The 25,571-nt window shown below is 45.6% G+C and overlaps 1 long non-coding RNA gene across 1 annotated transcript; it reads right to left on the bottom strand.

Moving 5' to 3' along the window:
• Positions 1-488: 488 nt before the first annotated feature.
• On the bottom strand, positions 489-4,080 carry LOC148315698 (uncharacterized). Its single transcript, XR_015840675.1, has 2 exons — positions 3,481-4,080; positions 489-1,840 (listed from the first exon to the last, which is right to left on the bottom strand). It is a non-coding gene; the product is annotated as an uncharacterized LOC148315698 (long non-coding RNA).
• Between the last annotated feature and the right edge of the window lie 21,491 nt (positions 4,081-25,571).

Genomic DNA, 25,571 nt, shown 5'->3' on the forward strand with positions numbered 1-25,571 from the left:
CATGGCGTGCTCCGCCGGAACAGGGACTTGTGGCGGACGCAGGACGTGCTCCGCCAGAGCAGGGACTTGTGGCGGAGGCATGGCGTGCTCCGCCGGAACAGGGACTTGGGGCGGACGCATGGAGTGCTCCGCCGGAACAGGGACTTGGGGCGGACGCATGGAGTGCTCCGCCGGAACAGGGACTGGTGGCGGACGCAGGACGTGCTCCGCCAGAACAGGGACTTGTGGCGGACACAGAACGTGCTCCGCCAGAACAGGGACTTGTGGCGGACGCATGGCGTGCTCCGCAGGAACAGGGACTGGTGGCGGACGCAGGGCGTGCTCCGCCGGACCAGGGACTTGTGGCGGACGCCGAACGTGCTCCGCCAGAACTGGGACTGGTGGCGGACGCAGGGCGTGCTCCGCCGGAACAGGGACTTGTGGCGGACTGTCAGGTTCGCCAATTTGACATATAGTGTTCGTGAGCTAAAAGGAGAGACAAACAGCTCTTTTGGAGACGGAAAGGTTAACCAAAGTTTATTTGACAACTTTATCTCCCCTCCCGTTCCTCGATGCTTTTCACACATTCCCTTTTATAACATCGGGGAATCAGATTACACTCAAGGGTGGTACAGTTCGTCTTCTCAAAAGCTGGTTTGGTCCGGTTCATCATTGGTGTGTCGTCGTGGGTCGCAGCTGACTTTGACGTCAGCATCTCTTATCAGGACCTAGCACGATGTTGCTTGCTTCAGACTCACTTCTGAAGAAGTGCCACCGCCCTTCTTTTCAACATGATATGTGCACCATGTATTGAAATAAAGTTGCGTCATGGCAAATGTATAATAACCTCCAAATATTATTCTAACATTCCCCCCTGTTTATTCTACATTTGCCCCAAATATTATCATCAATGGAATTTCCAAAGATTTAATTCCATCAAATCATTAGCTTGATAGCAAATGTAAACCCCTCTATTTTTCTTTGTTTAACTTTAATGTATTTGAGCGTTTTGGATTAACGAATAGGATCTCCCAGGTAAATTCAGTCGTCGTCATCAACTTGGTCATCACTGTCTCCTCCATCACCAGCACTTCTGTAATTAATCAAAGGATATATTTCCTGTCGTTTGGAATTTGTTGGAGCGAGAGCTGTTGAGATAAGTCGGAAAAGCAAAACGCGAATGCAGGGAATACAACAACATCCATACAGTACAAGGATTGAGGTGAACATTGTTATAGAAATCATTACAGAAAATACCATATTTTTATATTTACCAAACGTTTTGTTCCACCACTCATCCCATGCAGAGGTAGTCACACCTGAGTGTTCCTTCAGCTTATGCTTCAGGGTGCGCAAGCCTGCAATGGCTCTTGTGAGGGACCCTTCCGGAGAAGTGTTGTTAGGAATGAAAGTACAACACTGATCACCAATCACGGCGCAAACCCCTCCTTTCTCTGCCAACAGCATGTCCACCGCGATGCGGTTTTGAAATGCCATGAGTGATGTTGCTGCCAATTGTTCTTTTGGACCAATTTTACGTCACCCCAGATGGAAGGACGACGTAGGACCAATTGTTCTTTAATAGCTATAAATCCTTCTTCAATGAAGTTCCCCAATCTTTGCACGTTATAGTGTATGTAATTTATTCGATCCACATTCTTATTCGGTGTAATCCAAAGAAGAATGGACTCGAACCCCGCTGCGATTTGATTTACCAATTTATACTCATCTGGTACGCCCCTTGGTTGGCCAATTGCATCCAAATAAGTCATATCACCATCCCTCCAGGAAGCACTTCGTCTTTTCCTGGCGTAATAATAGGGGTATTCGTCAGCTTCAACTGCCCTTTGAATATCCCTTGCTGTGGATGGAAAAATAGACACTGGTAAGAGAAGTGACACCAATGCACAAGTTCCAACTGCGTCCTTTAATGAATCAAATAGTTTAGTACCCCGCACCACCACCACACATCGCTGCGTGGCAGTAGTGTACCTGCTTGGAGTACAGTTGTTTTACACCACTTGTGTTCCTGTGAGATTAACACAAGTAAAGTTAGCCACTGCCACATCGGTAGAAAAGATAGGCTTATCTTTCGTTGCCTTAATCGCAGCGTACACATCATTCCAAGCAATGCAGTCCGCATTAGGTGTTAATTTCATCATTACTTCTAAAAGGCATGTTGATGGAAGAGCTGTTGGAATTACTCATAGTAATGGTCTCGGACACATGCATGAAACACAGCTTTAAGTGCAACCAAAACTACACAACACAAAATCTCAATTTTTTATCCACGCGAAACTAATGTCAACCGAGAGACCCCTAATAGGGTAGGGTTGAGATGACTTTTTACAATGCACAAGGTGTATGTTGCTTGGGGAAACTGTCCTCGTTTTGGGCTTATGTTTCCCTGACAATTGTGTCGAGCACAGATCATACAGGCTCTTCAAAAAATCTTTTGAGAAAAAATTAAAACCCATATGTTGTATAAAATTGGTTTGGTTTGTCTTACCATACCATCCCTCCTGTTTGACATGTGTGTCAACATGTGTCAATATTGCGAAAAATATTTTTTGGAAGAATTGTTTTTTTTTTTTTTTTTTTTTTTTTTTTTTTTTTTTTTTCCTCTGAACTGACATATATGCCATTAGTCAAAGTAGCTCCTTTTTCTAGCCATAGATTTTCTCTTGCATAAGACTTTGTTGTTGTATGTCTGCAATGATGTTGCCTCGCAGAACGTTATCTATCAGCGCACACACAGCCACACCTATGAATGGCTTGGTAGCTGCTTCTCCACCTCTTTTTTTTTTTTTTTTTTTTCTCTCTCTTCTCTTCGTTTTATTTTGTAAGTATTTTTGTGTACTAAGCTGACCAGTGAATTCATATTTTGTTATCCATGAGTTTAAATGTTTTACTTTTTCCGGACATTGGCTTTCTATAAATTTCTAGTCCTTACACGTCAATTGTTGTTTCGGATCCTTTTTGCTAGCTTTTTTACTGTTTGATTTCCCCATGTTTTCCTAAACTGTTCTCCAATCCCTGAACAGGCTGACAATTACTTTGTTTTAGGTAATTCCCAAGCTTCTGCTTCCCAGACAGTTGTCGGTTAAATTTCCTGTTCCAAAATGAGGTTGCAAGCCTCCATACACACTTATTCATTCACACTATTTTTCCCTTTTTATTTATTTATTTTTTCCCTCGTCTTTTTTTCCCCTTATTTCTCTTTTTTTCCCCTTTCAAACGCGCGTGGAGGATATACCCCTGTTATCCCCTATCAGTGTTATAGACTATCTCTGTCTCTTCACGTAACATTGACTAGTATTCTTACGGTTTTACACAGTTTTAAAGACTTACTCTGTCTAGTCCCCACAATATCCCCACGGAATTTAACTACTTACTTGCAGAGGAGTCCGCCCTCCTGTTAACGCAGAATTTAACTACGTACCCCTTCAAATGCCCACATTTATCACACTCATTCATCACATTCGGACTTCACACACTCACCCAAGATGAGCTGAACGTCTCTCTCCGCAGCCTCCCTTCAACTTTCAGCATCCAGTAGCAAAGTCGAGGACCAGGTCCAAAAAAAGAAAGAATCCTCATCTTGTCGTGGCCACGATTGTCCCCGGTCGTCGGCTTCGCCTCTGGACGCCTCCAGTATGTTGGGTTCACGGCTCTGAAGGACCAATTGTATGTCAGGTTCGCCAATTTGACATATAGTGTTCGTGAGCTAAAAGGAGAGACAAACAGCTCTTTTGGAGACGGAAAGGTTAACCAAAGTTTATTTGACAACTTTATCTCCCCTCCCGTTCCTCGATGCTTTTCACACATTCCCTTTTATAACATCGGGGAATCAGATTACACTCAAGGGTGGTACAGTTCGTCTTCTCAAAAGCTGGTTTGGTCCGGTTCATCATTGGTGTGTCGTCGTGGGTCGCAGCTGACTTTGACGTCAGCATCTCTTATCAGGACCTAGCACGATGTTGCTTGCTTCAGACTCACTTCTGAAGAAGTGCCACCGCCCTTCTTTTCAACATGATATGTGCACCATGTATTGAAATAAAGTTGCGTCATGGCAAATGTATAATAACCTCCAAATATTATTCTAACACGGACGCAGGACGTGCTCCGCCGGAACAGGGACTGATGGCGGACACCGGGCGTGCTCCGCCGGGATAGGGACTTGTGGCGGACGCAGGACGTGCTCCGCCGGAACAGGGACTTGTGGCGGACGCAGGACATGCTCCGCCGGAACAGGGACTGGTGGCGGACGCAGGGCGTGCTCCGCCGGACCAGGGACTTGTGGCGGACGCCGAACGTGCTCCGCCAGAACTGGGACTTGTGGCGGACGCATGGCGTGCTCCGCCGGAACAGGGACTGGTGGCGGACGCAGGGCGTGCTCCGCCGGAACAGGGACTTGTGGCGGACGCAGGGCGTGCTCCGCCGGAACAGGGGCTGGTGGCGGACGCAGGACGTGCTCCGCCAGAACAGGGACTTGTGGCGGTGGCGAGGCGCCGGAGGGGGGGTCAGCAGCTCTCAGGAGGCCAGAACGGGCCCCCCCAGCTTGGGGTGAGCCGGGACGGGGCGTATCAACTGGCGGGGAGCCGGAACGGGGTTCAGCAGCTGGCAGGAAGTCCGGACGGGACTCAACAGCTGGGGAGGAGCCGGAACAGGACTCATCCGCTGGCGGGGAGCCGGCACTTGACTCATCCGCTGGCGTGGAGCCGGAACGGGGCTCGGCAGCTGGCGGGGAGCCGGGAAGGGGCTCGGCAGCTGGCGGGGCGCCGGAATGGGGCTCAGCAGCTAGCGGGGAGCCGAGACGGGGCTCAGCAGCTGGCAGAGCGCCGGGACGGGGCTCGGCAGCTGGCGGGGAACCGGGAAGGGGCTCGGCAGCTGGCGGGGAGCCGGGAAGGGGCTCGGCAGCTGCCGGGGAGCCGGAACAGGGTTCAGCAGCTGGCGAGGAGCCGGGATGGGACGCTGCGGCTGGGGGGCAGCCGGGAAGGGACGCTGCGGCTGGCGGGGAGCCGGGAAGGGACTCAGCAGCTGGCGGGCAGCCGGGAAGGGACGCTGCGGCTGGCGGGGAGCCGGGGAGGGACTCAGCCGCTGGCGGGCAGCCGGGAAGGGGCGCTGCGGCTGGCGGGGAGCCGGGAAGGGACTCAGCAGCTGGCGGGGAGCCGTGGCAGGGCTCAGCAGCTGGCGGGGAGACTGCATGGGCTGCTGCAGCTGGCGTGGAGGCGACATGGGTTGCGGCAGCTGACGTGGAGGCGTGACCCCTTTCAGCCTGCTTTCTGTCAGCCAGCTGGGCCTGCAGCGAGAGAGACTGCCTCATGCTCTCCACCGTCTGGACCTTCAGCGCCGCGATCTGGGCTGTCAGCTCCTTGAGAGTCTCCCGGGATGGTGCCTCGGCGGCGCCCTTCGCCGCTATCGAGGCCACCCGCTCCGCTATCTGGGCCATTTGTGCACTCAGCTCAGTGCGGCGGGAGTCCAGCATGTAGACGACACTTGCGAGCTCGTCCTCGTAAGCGGGGTAAGCGGGTAGCGTGGCAGACGTGGTGCTGAGCTGATCGGCGGGTTGGTGGGGGGGGTCCGTGCGGCGGTGTCCATGACGCCGCCGCGAGCCCCTCGCTGGGTCCTTTTTTCTGGGTCGGGTCATTCTGTCAGGATTGCCTTATGGCAAGGAGGAGGTGGACCCAATAGGCGAGGAGGCAGGGAAATGGATGATGTTAAGGGGAATTTATTGAAGGGATCAAACGAGGACAAACAGCGAGGCAGGATACAAACAACAAGGGCAAACAGGACGCGACTAACTGGGACAAGGATAAAGGGCCGGAACGAGGACGGAAACGAGAACCAGAGCAGGAACGAGATCTAGGAGCGGTCGTGACAGTCCGTGACGCAGCAACAGGGAGCCAAACGGGATAATGACCCGACACTGGGTTGAGGGCATGGGAGGTATAAATAGTCCGGTAATCAGGGGAGCAGATGGGGAGCAGGTGTGTGATCGTGAACTGGGAACAGGTGCGTGGCTGGTGAGAACGAAAACAATAACACAAAGCACATGGCAGGGAGGTGACGAAAACAATAACAAAAGACACATGGCAGGGAGGTGACGAAAACAATAACAAAAGGCTGTCATGCCCGACGCGTATCATGACAGAAGGTTTGGATTTTTAGGAGCATGTGCAGGGGAGTTATTAAGCATTCATTTATTTGTATTAGGTTCATTTTGTCTTCTTATTATTGATATTTGACTGATTCATTAAAAGCAGACAATTATGTTTTAGGTTAATTTTTTACCTGACATGTTTCGGCGAGTCTTTCGCCTTCTTCAGAGTGTCGCATGATGGTGTCTTGAGACCCGTCTTTATCAGCTGATGTTCCATGAGGGTGTGACTTACCTGTCAAAAAAATGAAAAATCAGAGCAGTAAAAGAACAAGCACAACATGAACATTACAAATCAGCAATCACTGACCACTGCAAAAGCGAAAACCACATCATGGACCGGGAGAAGGGCAGGGTCATCCGCACCGAAGAGAACAAACAACAGCGCTGGATCAGAGAGGCCATTGAGATCTGCAAGCGAGGCATAAAAACCATGAACAGAGACAAGGGAGCCTTCATCCTCTCTACCACCTGGAGCAGCATTTTGGCGGAGTGAACGGACAGCGGGGGGCGTGACTTGCCTTCATTCTTGTGACAGGTAAGTCACGCCCTCATGGAACATCAGCTGATAAAGACGGGTCACAAGACACCATCATGTGACACTCTGAAGAAGGCGAAAGACTTTCGTATTGTGACATGCTCAAGGCCTAAACACTCATCCGAGCAAATATAAGGTAGATTTTGTTCACCTGCCCGGAGAAAAACATCAACGAAAATAATTTGTATTTGTTTTAACCAGTTGGTGGCGCTACCACTGCGATCAAAAATAAGTTGGCAGCCGTCTTCAGGGCCTGAATATCCTCAAATGTGAAAGATTTCCAGAAGATGGATCATCTGAATCATTTTGCAGGAACTTTTTTTGCCACGGAGAATAATCAGACTCTGCGGCACCGTAATAGCCACGCCCTTTGAAGGAAAGTCATAAAAATAGGGATAGAGTAAGATCAATGTCTTGAGTCTTTTCTAGCCAATTTTCAATCGGATTCGTTAAAAGGGCACCGTGCAGTACGTCAAAATGTAAAAAATGATATTGATTGGCGCAAGGTGTATAACTGAATATAAACTTATAGATGTCTTCAGGTACAGACTCTTTATGTACATGTGAAGTTTTGGATATTTAGCAGCATGTGCAGGAGAGTTATTAAGCATTTTGTCCATTGCGGCGAAGGAAATCTTAAGTGAAAACTTTGAAGCCCCGCCCCCGTCATATAGTATTTCGGAAACAAAAAATTTTAGCCCCAGTGTTTGTCCCAGGTCTTCAGATGCTACAGACAGAATTTTAAGGCAATCAGATGAAGCCTTTAGGATCAGGGTGCAAAAGAATGACCCCTGTAAACATGCAAAAAAGGGCAAAAGTCGGACTTTCAAAAATTCATAACTCACTTCCTGTTCATATTAGACGTTAAAATATCAAATTTTTCGCCATGCCCGATGAGACTGCCAAGTTTGGTGAGTTTTTGTGCATGTTTCGGGGGTCAAAAATGCGATCGAACAATCGGAAAAATAATAATAATAATAATTTCTACAAAAACAATAGGGACTTCGCAGCGGTCGCTGCTCAGGCCCTAATAATAATAATAATAATAATAATAAAAGTAATAATGTTTTCTACAAAAACAATAGGGACCTCGCCGCGGTCGGTGCTCGGGCCCCAATAATAATTTCTACACAAAGTCCATTGTGGTGACCCGCCCCCTTTTAAGTAAATTCAAAATGGCCGACTTCCTGTAAAACCTAGCTCATTGCTCCAAGAGACTTTTTTGTAGGTCTTGGTCTTATACATACAGTGAACCCTCGCTACTTCGCGGTTCACCTTTCGCGGGTTCAGTGCTTCGCGGGTCTAAAAAATATTCTGGGGCATTGTAGTTTCGCCGAGCGGCACGACGGGTCGCTGGAGAGATTAGACGGCCGGCGTGCGCCGAAGAAGAGCGTGGGCGAAGAGGAGAGTGGACGAAGAAGAGCACGTTCCCCCGGACACGATCGGTGGCGACGTTTCGCGCGGTTCGGACCGTACCAGAGCTCCGGCCGGCGTGCGTGGCAGTTAAGCCGTAGAGGAGCACCTTCCCCGGGCACGGGCGGTTCCAAGCGGCCCCTAAGTTTAACCGAATGGAAGCTCCGGAGGAGGAGGGCATGCTCACGTCACAGTAAGCCGAAGAGGAGCACCTTCCCCGGGCACGGGCGGTGCCAAGCGGCCCCTAAGTTTAACCGAATGGAAGCTCCGGGGGAGGAGGGCGGGCGTGTGTCACAGTTAAGCCAAATTGGAGCACCTCTTCTGCCCGGGCACGAGCGGAGCGCGAGGCTGTCAGTTATGAATGAATAAATGAATAAATAAATAAAGAATGCCACCTTTCATTTCACAGGGCACACCGGACGGCGTACCAGCAGGTAAAAGTCGGAGTAATTAAATAAATACAAAAAGAATGGCTGGGGAATAAAAAAATAATACGTTTTAATAATAATTTGTTTTTTTTGTTATAACATGAATTTCACTCTCTCTCTCCCCGTATATATATATATATATATATTTATTATATATATTGTATATTTTTTTTAAGCATTTTTGAAGGTGCGCCGCTACTTCGCGGATTTTCAGTTTTCGCGGGTGGTCTCGGTCCCCATTAACCGCGATAACCGAGGGTTCACTGTACTCCATAAAATTTACAAAAAGCGAGGTGAAACACTCAACCAGAGCTGCTTTTTTTAACATTTCTCGAGGGCCATGGCGAGCCATTTCAAAAAAGCTGCACAACTAACGTATAAAATATTGATAAATTTGCTCGGCCTGATGTGTGTGTAAAGTTTTACGAGTTGTCGTTCATATTTAGAACCTAATAATCAGCTTTGTTTTATTGCCGAACAGTGCAATGCCACTCCCACAACTTTTCACGAAAAAGGACGAATTTCGTATTGTGACATCCTCATGGCCGAAACAGTCATCCGAGCATATATGAGGGCGACCTTGTTGAGTTGCACGGAGAAAAACATCCAAGAAAATAACTTGTATTAGCTTTTACCAGTTGGTGGCGCTACTACTACGATGTAAAATAAGTTGGTAGATGTCTTCAGGGCTGAAGTATCCTCAAATGTGTACAATTCGAGAAGATAGGATCATCTGAGTCATGTTGCCGGAGCTTTTGTTGCCACAGAGTACAATCGGACTTTTCAGCACCTTAATAGCCACGCCTTTTGCCAAAACGTCACAAAATTCGGCAGAGAGTAAGATCATTGTCTTGAGTCTTTTCTGACTAATTTTCAGTCGGATTCGTCAAAAGGGCACCGTGCAGTACGTGAAAATTAAAATAAAAACAAATTTTTGATTCCACTTGGCGGCACTGTGTGTATAACAAAATAATAACATTACGATGTCTTCAGGTCGGGACGTTTTATTTACAGGTGAAGGTTTGGATTTTTAGGAGCATGTGCAGGGGAGTTATTAAGCATTCATTTATTTGTATTAGGTTCATTTTGTCTTCTTATTATTGATATTTGACTGATTCATTAAAAGCAGACAATTATGTTTTAGGTTAATTTTTTACCTGACATGTTTCGGCGAGTCTTTCGCCTTCTTCAGAGTGTCGCATGATGGTGTCTTGAGCTGATGTTCCATGAGGGTGTGACTTACCTGTCAAAAAAATGAAAAAAATCAGAGCAGTAAAAGAACAAGCACAACATGAACATTACAAATCAGCAATCACTGACCACTGCAAAAGGGAAAACCACATCATGGACCGGGAGAAGGGCAGGGTCATCCGCACAGAAGAGAACAAACAACAGCGCTGGATCAGAGAGGCCATTGAGATCTGCAAGCGAGGCATAAAAACCATGAACAGAGACAAGGGAGCCTTCATCCTCTCTACCACCTGGACCAGCATCTTGGCGGAGTGAACGGACAGCGGGGGGCGTGACTTGCCTTCATTCTTGTGACAGGTAAGTCACGCCCTCATGGAACATCAGCTGATAAAGACGGGTCACAAGACACCATCATGTGACACTCTGAAGAAGGCGAAAGACTTTCATATTGTGACATGCTCAAGGCCTAAACACTCATCCGAGCAAATATAAGGTAGATTTTGTTAACATGCCCGGAGAAAAACATCAACGAAAATAATTTGTATTTGTTTTAACCAGTTGGTGGCGCTACCACTGCGATCAAAAATAAGTTGGCAGCCGTCTTCAGGGCCTGAATATCCTCAAATGTGAAAAACTTCGAGAAGATGGATCATCTGAATCATTTTGCAGGAACTTTTGTTGCCACGGAGAATAATCAGACTCTGCGGCACCGTAATAGCCACGCCCTTCGAAGGAAAGTCACAAAAATAGGGATAGAGTAAGATCAATGTCTTGAGTCTTTTCTAGCCAATTTTCAATCAGATCCGTTAAAAGGGCACCGTGCAGTACGTCAAAATGTAAAAAATGATATTGATTGGCGCAAGGTGTATAACTGAATATAAACATATAGATGTCTTCAGGTACAGACTCTTTATGTACATGTGAAGTTTTGGATTTTTAGCAGCATGTGCAGGAGAGTTATTAAGCATTTTGTCCATTGCGGCGAAGGAAATCTTAAGTGAAAACTTTGATGCCCCGCCCCCGTCATATAGTATTTTGGAAACAAAAAATTTTAGCCCCAGTGTTTGTACCAGGTCTTCAGATGCTACAGACAGAATTTTAAGGCAATCAGATGAAGCCTTTAGGATCAGGGTGCAAAAGAATGACCCCTGTAAACATGCAAAAAAGGGCAAAAGTCGGACTTTCAAAAATTCATAACTCACTTCCTGTTCATATTAGACGTTAAAATATCAAATTTTTCGCCATGCCCGATGAGACTGCCAAGTTTGGTGAGTTTTTGTGCATGTTTCGGGGGTCAAAAATGCGATCGAACAATCGGAAAAATAATAATAATAATAATTTCTACAAAAACAATAGGGACTTCGCAGCGGTCGCTGCTCAGGCCCTAATAATAATAATAATAATAATAATAAAAGTAATAATATTTTCTACAAAAACAATTGGGACCTCGCCGCGGTCGCTGCTCGGGCCCCAATAATAATTTCTACACAAAGTCCATTGTGGTGACCCGCCCCCTTTTAAGTAAATTCAAAATGGCCGACTTCCTGTAAAACCTAGCTCATTGCTCCAAGAGACTTTTTTGTAGGTCTTGGTCTTATACATACAGTGAACCCTCGCTACTTCGCGGTTCACCTTTCGCGGGTTCAGTGCTTCGCGGGTCTAAAAAATATTCGGGGGCATTGTAGTTTCGCCGAGCGGCACGACGGGGCGCTGGAGCGGTTAGACGGCCGGCGTGCGCCGAAGAAGAGCGTGGGCGAAGAGGAGAGTGGACGAAGAAGAGCACGTTCCCCCGGACACGATCGGTGGCGACGTTTCGCGCGGTTCGGACCGTACCAGAGCTCCGGCCAGCGTGCGTGGCAGTTAAGCCGTAGAGGAGCACCTTCCCCGGGCACGGGCGGTGCAAAGCGGCCCCTAAGTTTAACCGAATGGAAGCTCCGGAGGAGGAGGGCATGCTCGCGTCACAGTAAGCCGAAGAGGAGCACCTTCCCCGGGCACGGGCGGTTCCAAGCGGCCCCTAAGTTTAACCGAATGGAAGCTCCGGAGGAGGAGGGCATGCTCGCGTCACAGTAAGCCGAAGAGGAGCACCTTCCCCGGGCACGGGCGGTGCCAAGCGGCCCCTAAGTTTAACCGAATGGAAGCTCCGGGGGAGGAGGACGGGCGTGTGTCACAGTTAAGCCAAATTGGAGCACCTCTTCTGCCCGGGCACGAGCGGAGCGCGAGGCTGTCAGTTATGAATGAATAAATGAATAAATAAATAAAGAATGCCACCTTTCATTTCACAGGGCACACCGGACGGCGTACCAGCAGGTAAAAGTCGGAGTAATTAAATAAATACAAAAAGAATGGCTGGGGAATAAAAAAATAATACGTTTTAATAATAATTTGGTTTTTTTGTTATAAAATGAATTTCACTCTCTCTCTCCCCGTATATATATATATATATATATATATATATATATTTATTATATATATTGTATATTTTTTTTAAGCATTTTTGAAGGTGCGCCGCTACTTCGCGGATTTTCAGTTTTCGCGGGTGGTCTCGGTCCCCATTAACCGCGATAACCGAGGGTTCACTGTACTCCATAAAATTTACAAAAAGCGAGGTGAAACACTCAATCAGGGCTGCTTTTTTTAACATTTCTCGAGGGCCATGGCGAGCCATTTAAAAAAAGCTGCACAACTAACGTATAAAATATTGATAAATTTGCTCGGCCTGATGTGTGTGTAAAGTTTCACGAGTTGTCGTTCATATTTAGAACCTCATAATCAGCGTTGTTTTATTGCCGAACAGTGCAATGCCACTCCCACAACTTTTCACGAAAAAGGACAAATTTCGTATTGTGACATCCTCATGGCCGAAACAGTCATCCGAGCATATATGAGGGCGACCTTGTTGAGTTGCACGGAGAAAAACATCCAAGAAAATAACTTGTATTAGCTTTTACCAGTTGGTGGCGCTACTACTACGATGAAAAATAAGTCGGTAGATGTCTTCAGGGCTGAATTATCCTCAAATGTGTACAACTTCGAGAAGATAGGATCATCTGAGTCATGTTGCCGGAGCTTTTGTTGCCACAGAGTACAATCGGACTTTTCAGCACCGTAATAGCCACGCCTTTTGCCAAAACGTCACAAAATTCGGCAGAGAGTAAGATCATTGTCTTGAGTCTTTTCTGACAAATTTTCAGTCGGATTCGTCAAAAGGGCACCGTGCAGTACGTGAAAATTAAAATAAAAACAAATTTTTGATTCCACTTGGCGGCGCTGTGTGTATAACAAAATAATAACATTAAGATGTCTTCAGGTCGGGACGTTTTATTTACAGGTGAAGGTTTGGATTTTTAGGAGCATGTGCAGGGGAGTTATTAAGCATTCATTTATTTGTATTAGGTTCATTTTGTCTTCTTATTATTGATATTTGACTGATTCATTAAAAGCAGACAATTATGTTTGAGGTTAATTTTTTACCTGACATGTTTCGGCGAGTCTTTTGCCTTCTTCAGAGTGTCGCATGATGGTGTCTTGAGACCCGTCTTTATCAGCTGATGTTCCATGAGGGTGTGACTTACCTGTCAAAAAAATGAAAAAATCAGAGCAGTAAAAGAACAAGCACAACATGAACATTACAAATCAGCAATCACTGACCACTGCAAAAGGGAAAACCACATCATGGACCGGGAGAAGGGCAGGGTCATCCGCACAGAAGAGAACAAACAACAGCGCTGGATCAGAGAGGCCATTGAGATCTGCAAGCGAGGCATAAAAACCATGAACAGAGACAAGGGAGCCTTCATCCTCTCTACCACCTGGACCAGCATCTTGGCGGAGTGAACGGACAGCGGGGGGCGTGACTTGCCTTCATTCTCGTGACAGGTAAGTCACGCCCTCATGGAACATCAGCTGATAAAGACGGGTCACAAGACACCATCATGTGACACTCTGAAGAAGGCGAAAGACTTTCGTATTGTGACATCCTCAAGGTCTAAACACTCATCCGAGCAAATATAAGGTAGATTTTGTTAACCTGCCCAAAGAAAAACATCAACGAAAATAATTTGTATTTGTTTTAACCAGTTGGTGGCGCTACCACTGCGATCAAAATTAAGTTGGCAGTCGTCTTCAGGGCCTGAATATCCTCAAATGTGAAAGATTTCCAGAAGATGGATCATCTGAATCATTTTGCAGGAACTTTTGTTGCCACGGAGAATAATCAGACTCTGCGGCACCGTAATAGCCACGCCCTTTGAAGGAAAGTCATAAAAATAGGGATAGAGTAAGATCAATGTCTTGAGTCTTTTCTAGCCAATTTTCAATCGGATTCGTTAAAAGGGCACCGTGCAGTACGTCAAAATGTAAAGATTTATATTGATTGGCGCAAGGTGTATAACTGAATATAAACATATAGATGTCTTCAGGTACCGACTCTTTATGTACATGTGAAGTTTTGGATTTTTAGCAGCACGTGCAGGAGAGTTATTAAGCATTTTGTCCATTGCGGCGAAGGAAATCTTAAGTGAAAACTTTGAAGCCCCGCCCCCGTCATATAGTATTTCGGAAACAAAAAATTTTAGCCCCAGTGTTTGTCCCAGGTCTTAAGATGCTCCAGACAGAACTTTAAGGCAATCAGATGAAGCCTTTAGGATCAGGGTGCAAAAGAATGACCCCTGTAAACATGCAAAAAAGGGCAAAAGTCGGACTTTCAAAAATTCATAACTCACTTCCTGTTCATATTAGACGTTAAAAAATATCAAATTTTTCGCCATGCCCGATGAGACTGCCAAGTTTGGTGAGTTTTTGTGCATGTTTCGGGGGTCAAAAATGCGATCGAACAATCGGAAAAATAATAATAATAATAATTCCTACAAAAACAATAGGGACTTCGCAGCGGTCGCTGCTCAGGCCCTAATAATAATAATAATAATAATAGTAATAATATTTTCTACAAAAACAATAGGGACCTCGCGGCGGTCGCTGCTCGGGCCCCAATAATAATTTCTACACAAAGTCCATTGTGGTGACCCGCCCCCTTTTAAGTAAATTCAAAATGGCCGACTTCCTGTAAAACCTAGCTCATTGCTCCAAGAGACTTTTTTGTAGGTCTTGGTCTTATACATACAGTGAACCCTCGCTACTTCGCGGTTCACCTTTCGCGGGTTCAGTGCTTCGCGGGTCTAAAAAATATTCGGGGGCATTGTAGTTTCGCCGAGCGGCTCGACGGGGCGCTGGAGCGGTTAGACGGCCGGCGTGCGCCGAAGAAGAGCGTGGGCGAAGAGGAGAGTGGACGAAGAAGAGCACGTTCCCCCGGACACGATCGGTGGCGACGTTTCGCGCGGTTCGGACCGTACCAGAGCTCCGGCCGGCGTGCGTGGCAGTTAAGCCATAGAGGAGCACCTTCCCCGGGCACGGGCGGTGCCAAGCGGCCCCTAAGTTTAACCGAATGGAAGCTCCGGAGGAGGAGGGCATGTTCGCGTCACAGTAAGCCGAAGAGGAGCACCTTCCCCGGGCACGGGCGGTTCCAAGCGGCCCCTGAGTTTAACCGAATGGAAGCTCCGGAGGAGGAGGGCATGCTCGCGTCACAGTAAGCCGAAGAGGAGCACCTTCCCCGGGCACGGGCGGTTCCAAGCGGCCCCTAAGTTTAACCGAATGGAAGCTCCGGAGGAGGAGGGCATGCTCGCGTCACAGTAAGCCGAAGAGTAGCACCTTCCCCGGGAACGGCGGTGCCAAGCGGCCCCTAAGTTTAACCGAATGGAAGCTCCGGGGGAGGAGGGCGGGCGTGTGTCACAGTTAAGCCGAATTGGAGCACCTCTTCTGCCCGGGCACGAGCGGAGCGCGAGGCTGTCAGTTATGAATGAATAAATGAATAAATAAATAAAGAATGCCACCTTTCATTTCACAGGGCACACCGGACGGCGTACCAGCAGGTAAAAGTCGGAGTAATTAAATAAATACAAAAAGAATGGCTGGGGAATAAAAAAATAATACGTTTTAATAATAATTTGGTTTTTTTGTTATAAAATGAATTTCACTCTCTCTCTCCCCGTATATATATATATATATATATATTTATTATATACATTGTATATTTTTTTTAAGCATTTTTGAAGGTGCGCCGCTACTTCGCGGATTTTCAGTTTTCGCGGGTGGTCTCGGTCCCCATTAACCGCGATAACCGAGGGTTCACTGTACTCCATAAAATTTACAAAAAGCGAGGTGAAACACTCAATCAGGGCTGCTTTTTTTAACATTTCTCGAGGGCCATGGCGAGCCATTTCAAAAAAGCTGCACAACTAACGTATAAAATATTGATAAATTTGCTCGGCCTGATGTGTGTGTTAAGTTTCACGAGTTGTCGTTCATATTTAGAACCTCATAATCAGCGTTGTTTTATTGCCGAACAGTGCAATGCCACTCCCAAAACTTTTCACGAAAAAGGACAAATTTCGTATTGTGACATCCTCATGGCCGAAACAGTCATCCGAGCATATATGAGGGCAACCTTGTTGAGTTGCACGGAGAAAAACATCCAAGAAAATAACTTGTATTAGCTTTTACCAGTTGGTGGCGCTACTACTACGATGAAAAATAAGTCGGTAGATGTCTTCAGGGCTGAAGTATCCTCAAATGTGTACAACTTCGAGATGATAGGATCATCTGAGTCATGTTGCCGGAGCTTTTGTTGCCACAGAGTACAATCGGACTTTTCAGCACCGTAATAGCCACGCCTTTTGCCAAAACGTCACAAAATTCGGCAGAGAGTAAGATCATTGTCTTGAGTCTTTTCTGACTAATTTTCAGTCGGATTCGTCAAAAGGGCACCGTGCAGTACGTGAAAATTAAAATAAAAACAAATTTTTGATTCCACTTGGCGGCACTGTGTGTATAACAAAATAATAACATTAAGATGTCTTCAGGTCGGGACGTTTTATTTACAGGTGAAGGTTTGGATTTTTAGGAGCATGTGCAGGGGAGTTATTAAGCATTCATTTATTTGTATTAGGTTCATTTTGTCTTCTTATTATTGATATTTGACTGATTCATTAAAAGCAGACAATTATGTTTTAGGTTAATTTTTTCACTGACATGTTTCGGCGAGTCTTTCGCCTTCTTCAGAGTGTCGCATGATGGTGTCTTGAGCTGATGTTCCATGAGGGTGTGACTTACCTGTCAAAAAAATGAAAAAAATCAGAGCAGTAAAAGAACAAGCACAACATGAACATTACAAATCAGCAATCACTGACCACTGCAAAAGGGAAAACCACATCATGGACCGGGAGAAGGGCAGGGTCATCCGCACAGAAGAGAACAAACAACAGCGCTGGATCAGAGAGGCCATTGAGATCTGCAAGCGAGGCATAAAAACCATGAACAGAGACAAGGGAGCCTTCATCCTCTCTACCACCTGGACCAGCATCTTGGCGGAGTGAACGGACAGCGGGGGGCGTGACTTGCCTTCATTCTTGTGACAGGTAAGTCACGCCCTCATGGAACATCATCTGATAAAGACGGGTCACAAGGCACCATCATGTGACACTCTGAAGAAGGCGAAAGACTTTCGTATTGTGACATGCTCAAGGCCTAAACACTCATCCGAGCAAATATAAGGTAGATTTTGTTAACCTGCCCGGAGAAAAACATCAACGAAAATAATTTGTATTTGTTTTAACCAGTTGGTGGCGCTACCACTGCGATCAAAAATAAGTTGGCAGCCGTCTTCAGGGCCTGAATATCCTCAAATGTGAAAAATTTCGAGAAGATGGATCATCTGAATCATTTTGCAGGAACTTTTGTTGCCACGGAGAATAATCAGACTCTGCGGCACCGTAATAGCCACGCCCTTCGAAGGAAAGTCACAAAAATAGGGATAGAGTAAGATCAATGTCTTGAGTCTTTTCTAGCCAATTTTCAATCAGATTCGTTAAAAGGGCACCGTGCAGTACGTCAAAATGTAAAAAATGATATTGATTGGCGCAAGGTGTATAACTGAATATAAACATATAGATGTCTTCAGGTACAGACTCTTTATGTACATGTGAAGTTTTGGATTTTTAGCAGCATGTGCAGGAGAGTTATTAAGCATTTTGTCCATTGCGGCGAAGGAAATCTTAAGTGAAAACTTTGAAGCCCCGCCCCCGTCATATAGTATTTCGGAAACAAAAAATTTTAGCCCCAGTGTTTGTCCCAGGTCTTCAGATGCTACAGACAGAATTTTAAGGCAATCAGATGAAGCCTTTAGGATCAGGGTGCAAAAGAATGACCCCTGTAAACATGCAAAAAAGGGCAAAAGTCGGACTTTCAAAAATTCATAACTCACTTCCTGTTCATATTAGACGTTAAAATATCAAATTTTTCGCCATGCCCGATGAGACTGCCAAGTTTGGTGAGTTTTTGTGCATGTTTCGGGGGTCAAAAATGCGATCGAACAATCGGAAAAATAATAATAATAATAATTTCTACAAAAACAATAGGGACTTCGCAGCGGTCGCTGCTCAGGCCCTAATAATAATAATAATAATAATAATAAAAGTAATAATATTTTCTACAAAAACAATAGGGACCTCGCCGCGGTCGCTGCTCGGGCCCCAATAATAATTTCTACACAAAGTCCATTGTGGTGACCCGCCCCCTTTTAAGTAAATTCAAAATGGCCGACTTCCTGTAAAACCTAGCTCATTGCTCCAAGAGACTTTTTTGTAGGTCTTGGTCTTATACATACAGTGAACCCTCGCTACTTCGCGGTTCACCTTTCGCGGGTTCAGTGCTTCGCGGGTATAAAAAATATTCGGGGGCATTGTAGTTTCGCCGAGCGGCACGACGGGGCGCTGGAGCGGTTAGACGGCCGGCGTGCGCCGAAGAAGAGCGTGGGCGAAGAGGAGAGTGGACGAAGAAGAGCACGTTCCCCCGGACACGATCGGTGGCGACGTTTCGCGCGGTTCGGACCGTACCAGAGCTCCGGCCGGCGTGCGTGGAAGTTAAGCCGTAGAGGAGCACCTTCCCCGGGCACGGGCGGTGCCAAGCGGCCCCTAAGTTTAACCGAATGGAAGCTCCGGAGGAGGAGGGCATGCTCGCGTCACAGTAAGCCGAAGAGGAGCACCTTCCCCGGGCACGGGCGGTTCCAAGCGGCCCCTAAGTTTAACCGAATGGAAGCTCCGCAGGAGGAGGGCATGCTCGCGTCACAGTAAGCCGAAGAGGAGCACCTTCCCCGGGCACGGGCGGTGCCAAGCGGCCCCTAAGTTTAACCGAATGGAAGCTCCGGGGGAGGAGGGCGGGCGTGTGTCACAGTTAAGCCAAAATGGAGCACCTCTTCTGCCCGGGCACGAGCGGAGCGCGAGGCTGTCAGTTATGAATGAATAAATGAATAAATAAATAAAGAATGCCACCTTTCATTTCACAGGGCACACCGGACGGCGTACCAGCAGGTAAAAGTCGGAGTAATTAAATAAATACAAAAAGAATGGCTGGGGAATAAAAAAATAATACGTTTTAATAATAATTTGGTTTTTTTGTTATAACATGAATTTCACTCTCTCTCTCTCTCTCCCCCCGTATATATATATATATATATATATATATATATATATATATATATATATATATATATATATATATATTATTATATATATTGTATATTTTTTTTTTGCATTTTTGAAGGTGCGCCGCTACTTCGCGGATTTTCAGTTTTCGCGGGTGGTCTCGGTCCCCATTAACCGCGATAACCGAGGGTTCACTGTACTCCATAAAATTTACAAAAAGCGAGGTGAAACACTCAACCAGAGCTGCTTTTTTTTAACATTTCTCGAGGGCCATGGCGAGCCATTTCAAAAAAGCTGCACAACTAACGTATAAAATATTGATAAATTTGCTCGGCCTGATGTGTGTGTAAAGTTTTACGAGTTGTCGTTCATATTTAGAACCTCATAATCAGCTTTGTTTTATTGCCGAACAGTGCAATGCCACTCCACAACTTTTCACGAAAAATCACGAATTTCGTATTGTGACATCCTCATGGCCGAAACAGTCATCCGAGCATATATGAGGGCGACCTTGTTGAGTTGCACGGAGAAAAACATCCAAGAAAATAACTTGTATTAGCTTTTACCAGTTGGTGGCGCTACTACTACGATGTAAAATAAGTTGGTAGATGTCTTCAGGGCTGAAGTATCCTCAAATGTGTACAACTTCGAGAAGATAGGATCATCTGAGTCATGTTGCCGGAGCTTTTGTTGCCACAGAGTACAATCGGACTTTTCAGCACCTTAATAGCCACGCCTTTTGCCAAAACGTCACAAAATTCGGCAGAGAGTAAGATCATTGTCTTGAGTCTTTTCTGACTAATTTTCAGTCGGATTCGTCAAAAGGGCACCGTGCAGTACGTGAAAATTAAAATAAAAACAAATTTTTGATTCCACTTGGCGGCACTGTGTGTATAACAAAATAATAACATTAAGATGTCTTCAGGTCGGGACGTTTTATTTACAGGTGAAGGTTTGGATTTTTAGGAGCATGTGCAGGGGAGTTATTAAGCATTCCTTTATTTGTATTAGGTTCATTTTGTCTTCTTATTATTGATATTTGACTGATTCATTAAAAGCAGACAATTATGTTTTAGGTTAATTTTTTACCTGACATGTTTCGGCGAGTCTTTCGCCTTCTTCAGAGTGTCGCATGATGGTGTCTTGAGCTGATGTTCCATGAGGGTGTGACTTACCTGTCAAAAAAATGAAAAAATCAGAGCAGTAAAAGAACAAGCACAACATGAACATTACAAATCAGCAATCACTGACCACTGCAAAAGGGAAAACCACATCATGGACCGGGAGAAGGGCAGGGTCATCCGCACAGAAGAGAACAAACAACAGCGCTGGATCAGAGAGGCCATTGAGATCTGCAAGCGAGGCATAAAAACCATGAACAGAGACAAGGGAGCCTTCATCCTCTCTACCACCTGGACCAGCATCTTGGCGGAGTGAACGGACAGCGGGGGGCGTGACTTGCCTTCATTCTTGTGACAGGTAAGTCACGCCCTCATGGAACATCAGCTGATAAAGACGGGTCACAAGACACCATCATGTGACACTCTGAAGAAGGCGAAAGACTTTCGTATTGTGACATGCTCAAGGCCTAAACACTCATCCGAGCAAATATAAGGTAGATTTTGTTAACCTGCCCGGAGAAAAACATCAACGAAAATAATTTGTATTTGTTTTAACCAGTTGGTGGCGCTACCACTGCGATCAAAAATAAGTTGGCAGCCGTCTTCAGGGCCTGAATATCCTCAAATGTGAAAGATTTCCAGAAGATGGATCATCTGAATCATTTTGCAGGAACTTTTGTTGCCACGGAGAATAATCAGACTCTGCGGCACCGTAATAGCCACGCCCTTTGAAGGAAAGTCATAAAAATAGGGATAGAGTAAGATCAATGTCTTGAGTCTTTTCTAGCCAATTTTCAGTCGGATTCGTTAAAAGGGCACCGTGCAGTACGTCAAAATGTAAAGATTTATATTGATTGGCGCAAGGTGTATAACTGAATATAAACATATAGATGTCTTCAGGTACAGACTCTTTATGTACATGTGAAGTTTTGGATTTTTAGCATCACGTGCAGGAGAGTTATTAAGCATTTTGTCCATTGCGGCGAAGGAAATCTTAAGTGAAAACTTTGAAGCCCCGCCCCCGTCATATAGTATTTCGGAAACAAAAAATTTTAGCCCCAGTGTTTGTCCCAGGTCTTAAGATGCTCCAGACAGAACTTTAAGGCAATCAGATGAAGCCTTTAGGATCAGGGTGCAAAAGAATGACCCCTGTAAACATGCAAAAAAGGGCAAAAGTCGGACTTTCAAAAATTCATAACTCACTTCCTGTTCATATTAGACGTTAAAATATCAAATTTTTCGCCATGCCCGATGAGACTGCCAAGTTTGGTGAGTTTTTGTGCATGTTTCGGGGGTCAAAAATGCGATCGAACAATCGGAAAAATAATAATAATAATAATTTCTACAAAAACAATAGGGACTTCGCAGCGGTCGCTGCTCAGGCCCTAATAATAATAATAATAATAATAATAATAAAAGTAATAATATTTTCTACAAAAACAATAGGGACCTCGCCGCGGTCGCTGCTCGGGCCCCAATAATAATTTCTACACAAAGTCCATTGTGGTGACCCGCCCCCTTTTAAGTAAATTAAAAATGGCCGACTTCCTGTAAAACCTAGCTCATTGCTCCAAGAGACTTTTTTGTAGGTCTTGGTCTTATACATACAGTGAACCCTCGCTACTTCGCGGTTCACCTTTCGCGGGTTCAGTGCTTCGCGGGTCTAAAAAATATTCGGGGGCATTGTAGTTTCGCCGAGCGGCACGACGGGGCGCTGGAGCGGTTAGACGGCCGGCGTGCGCCGAAGAAGAGCGTGGGCGAAGAGGAGAGTGGACGAAGAAGAGCACGTTCCCCCGGACACGATCGGTGGCGACGTTTCGCGCGGTTCGGACCGTACCAGAGCTCCGGCCAGCGTGCGTGGCAGTTAAGCCGTAGAGGAGCACCTTTCCCGGGCACGGGCGGTGCCAAGCGGCCCCTAAGTTTAACCGAATGGAAGCTCCGGAGGAGGAGGGCATGCTCGCGTCACAGTAAGCCGAAGAGGAGCACCTTCCCCGGGCACGGGCGGTTCCAAGCGGCCCCTAAGTTTAACCGAATGGAAGCTCCGCAGGAGGAGGGCATGCTCGCGTCACAGTAAGCCGAAGAGGAGCACCTTCCCCGGGCACGGGCGGTGCCAAGCGGCCCCTAAGTTTAACCGAATGGAAGCTCCGGGGGAGGAGGGCGGGCGTGTGTCACAGTGAAGCCGAATTGGAGCACCTCTTCTGCCCGGGCACGAGCGGAGCGCGAGGCTGTCAGTTATGAATGAATAAATGAATGAATAAATAAAGAATGCCACCTTTCATTTCACAGGGCACACCGGACGGCGTACCAGCAGGTAAAAGTCGGAGTAATTTTAAATAAATACAAAAAGAATGGTTGGGGAATAAAAAAATAATAAGTTTTAATAATAATTTGTTTTTTTTGTTATAACATGAATTTCACTCTCTGTCTCTCTCTCTCCCCCCGTATATATATATATATATATATATATATATATATATATATATATATATTTATATATTTATTATATATATTGTATATTTTTTTTAAGCATTTTTGAAGGTGCGCCGCTACTTCGCGGATTTTCAGTTTTTGCGGGTGGTCTCGGTCCCCATTAACCGCGATAACCGAGGGTTCACTGTACTCCATAAAATTTACAAAAAGCGAGGTGAAACACTCAACCAGGGCTGCTTTTTTGAACATTTCTCGAGGGCCATGGCGAGCCATTTCAAAAAAGCTGCACAACTAACGTATAAAATATTGATAAATTTGCTCGGCCTGATGTGTGTGTAAAGTTTCACGAGTTGTCGTTCATATTTAGAACCTCATAATCAGCTTTGTTTTATTGCCGAACAGTGCAATGCCACTCCCACAACTTTTCATGAAAAAGGACGAATTTCGTATTGGGACATCCTCATGGCCGAAACAGTCATCCGAGCATATATGAGGGCGACCTTGTTGAGTTGCACGGAGAAAAACATCCAAGAAAATAACTTGTATTAGCTTTTACCAGTTGGTGGCGCTACTACTACGATGAAAAATAAGTTGGTAGATGTCTTCAGGGCTTAAGTATCCTCAAATGTGTGCAACTTCGAGAAGATAGGATCACCTGAGTCATGTTGCTGGAGCTTTTGTTGCCACAGAGTACAATCGGACTTTTCAGCACCGTAATAGCCACGCCTTTTGCCAAAACGTCACAAAATTCGGCAGAGAGTAAGATCATTGTCTTGAGTCTTTTCTGACTAATTTTCAGTCGGATTCGTCGAAAGGGCACCGTGCAGTACGTGAAAATTAAAATAAAAACAAATTTTTGATTCCACTTGGCGGCACTGTGTGTATAACAAAATAATAACATTAAGATGTCTTCAGGTCGGGACGTTTTATTTACAGGTGAAGGTTTGGATTTTTAGGAGCATGTGCAGGGGAGTTATTAAGCATTCATTTATTTGTATTAGGTTCATTTTGTCTTCTTATTATTGATATTTGACTGATTCATTAAAAGCAGACAATTATGTTTTAGGTTAATTTTTTCACTGACATGTTTCGGCGAGTCTTTCGCCTTCTTCAGAGTGTCGCATGATGGTGTCTTGAGCTGATGTTCCATGAGGGTGTGACTTACCTGTCAAAAAAATGAAAAAAATCAGAGCAGTAAAAGAACAAGCACAACATGAACATTACAAATCAGCAATCACTGACCACTGCAAAAGGGAAAACCACATCATGGACCGGGAGAAGGGCAGGGTCATCCGCACAGAAGAGAACAAACAACAGCGCTGGATCAGAGAGGCCATTGAGATCTGCAAGCGAGGCATAAAAACCATGAACAGAGACAAGGGAGCCTTCATCCTCTCTACCACCTGGACCAGCATCTTGGCGGAGTGAACGGACAGCGGGGGGCGTGACTTGCCTTCATTCTCGTGACAGGTAAGTCACGCCCTCATGGAACATCAGCTGATAAAGACGGGTCACAAGACACCATCATGTGAAACTCTGAAGAAGGCGAAAGACTTTCGTATTGTGACATCCTCAAGGCCTAAACACTCATCCGAGCAAATATAAGGTAGATTTTGTTAACCTGCCCGGAGAAAAACATCAACGAAAATAATTTGTATTTGTTTTAACCAGTTGGTGGCGCTACCACTGCGATCAAAAATAAGTTGGCAGCCGTCTTCAGGGCCTGAATATCCTCAAATGTGAAAAATTTCGAGAAGATGGATCATCTGAATCATTTTGCAGGAACTTTTGTTGCCACGGAGAATAATCAGACTCTGCGGCACCGTAATAGCCACGCCCTTCGAAGGAAAGTCACAAAAATAGGGATAGAGTAAGATCAATGTCTTGAGTCTTTTCTAGCCAATTTTCAATCAGATTCGTTAAAAGGGCACCGTGCAGTACGTCAAAATGTAAAAAATGATATTGATTGGCGCAAGGTGTATAACTGAATATAAACATATAGATGTCTTCAGGTACCGACTCTTTATGTACATGTGAAGTTTTGGATTTTTAGCAGCACGTGCAGGAGAGTTATTAAGCATTTTGTCCATTGCGGCGAAGGAAATCTTAAGTGAAAACTTTGAAGCCCCGCCCCCGTCATATAGTATTTCGGAAACAAAAATTTTTAGCCCCAGTGTTTGTCCCAGGTCTTAAGATGCTCCAGACAGAATTTTAAGGCAATCAGATGAAGCCTTTAGGATCAGGGTGCAAAAGAATGACCCCTGTAAACATGCAAAAAAGGGCAAAAATCGGACTTTCAAAAATTCATAACTCACTTCCTGTTCATATTAGACGTTAAAATATCAAATTTTTCGCCATGCCCGATGAGACTGCCAAGTTTGGTGAGTTTTTGTGCATGTTTCGGGGGTCAAAAATGCGATCGAACAATCGGAAAAATAATAATAATAATAATTTCTACAAAAACAATAGGGACCTCGCCGCGGTCGCTGCTCGGGCCCCAATAATAATTTCTACACAAAGTCCATTGTGGTGACCCGCCCCCTTTTAAGTAAATTCAAAATGGCCGACTTCCTGTAAAACCTAGCTCATTGCTCCAAGAGACTTTTTTGTAGGTCTTGGTCTTATACATACAGTGAACCCTCGCTACTTCGCGGTTCACCTTTCGCGGGTTCAGTGCTTCGCGGGTCTAAAAAATATTCGGGGGCATTGTAGTTTCGCCGAGCGGCACGACGGGGCGCTGGAGCAGTTAGACGGCCGGCGTGCGCCGAAGAAGAGCGT

The sequence above is a fragment of the Idiotropiscis lumnitzeri genome, unplaced genomic scaffold (assembly GCF_059441095.1).
Source record: "Idiotropiscis lumnitzeri isolate Australia: NSW breed Sydney's pygmy pipehorse unplaced genomic scaffold, RoL_Ilum_1.0 HiC_scaffold_54, whole genome shotgun sequence".
In the NCBI taxonomy this organism is placed as follows: Eukaryota; Metazoa; Chordata; class Actinopteri; order Syngnathiformes; family Syngnathidae; genus Idiotropiscis; species Idiotropiscis lumnitzeri.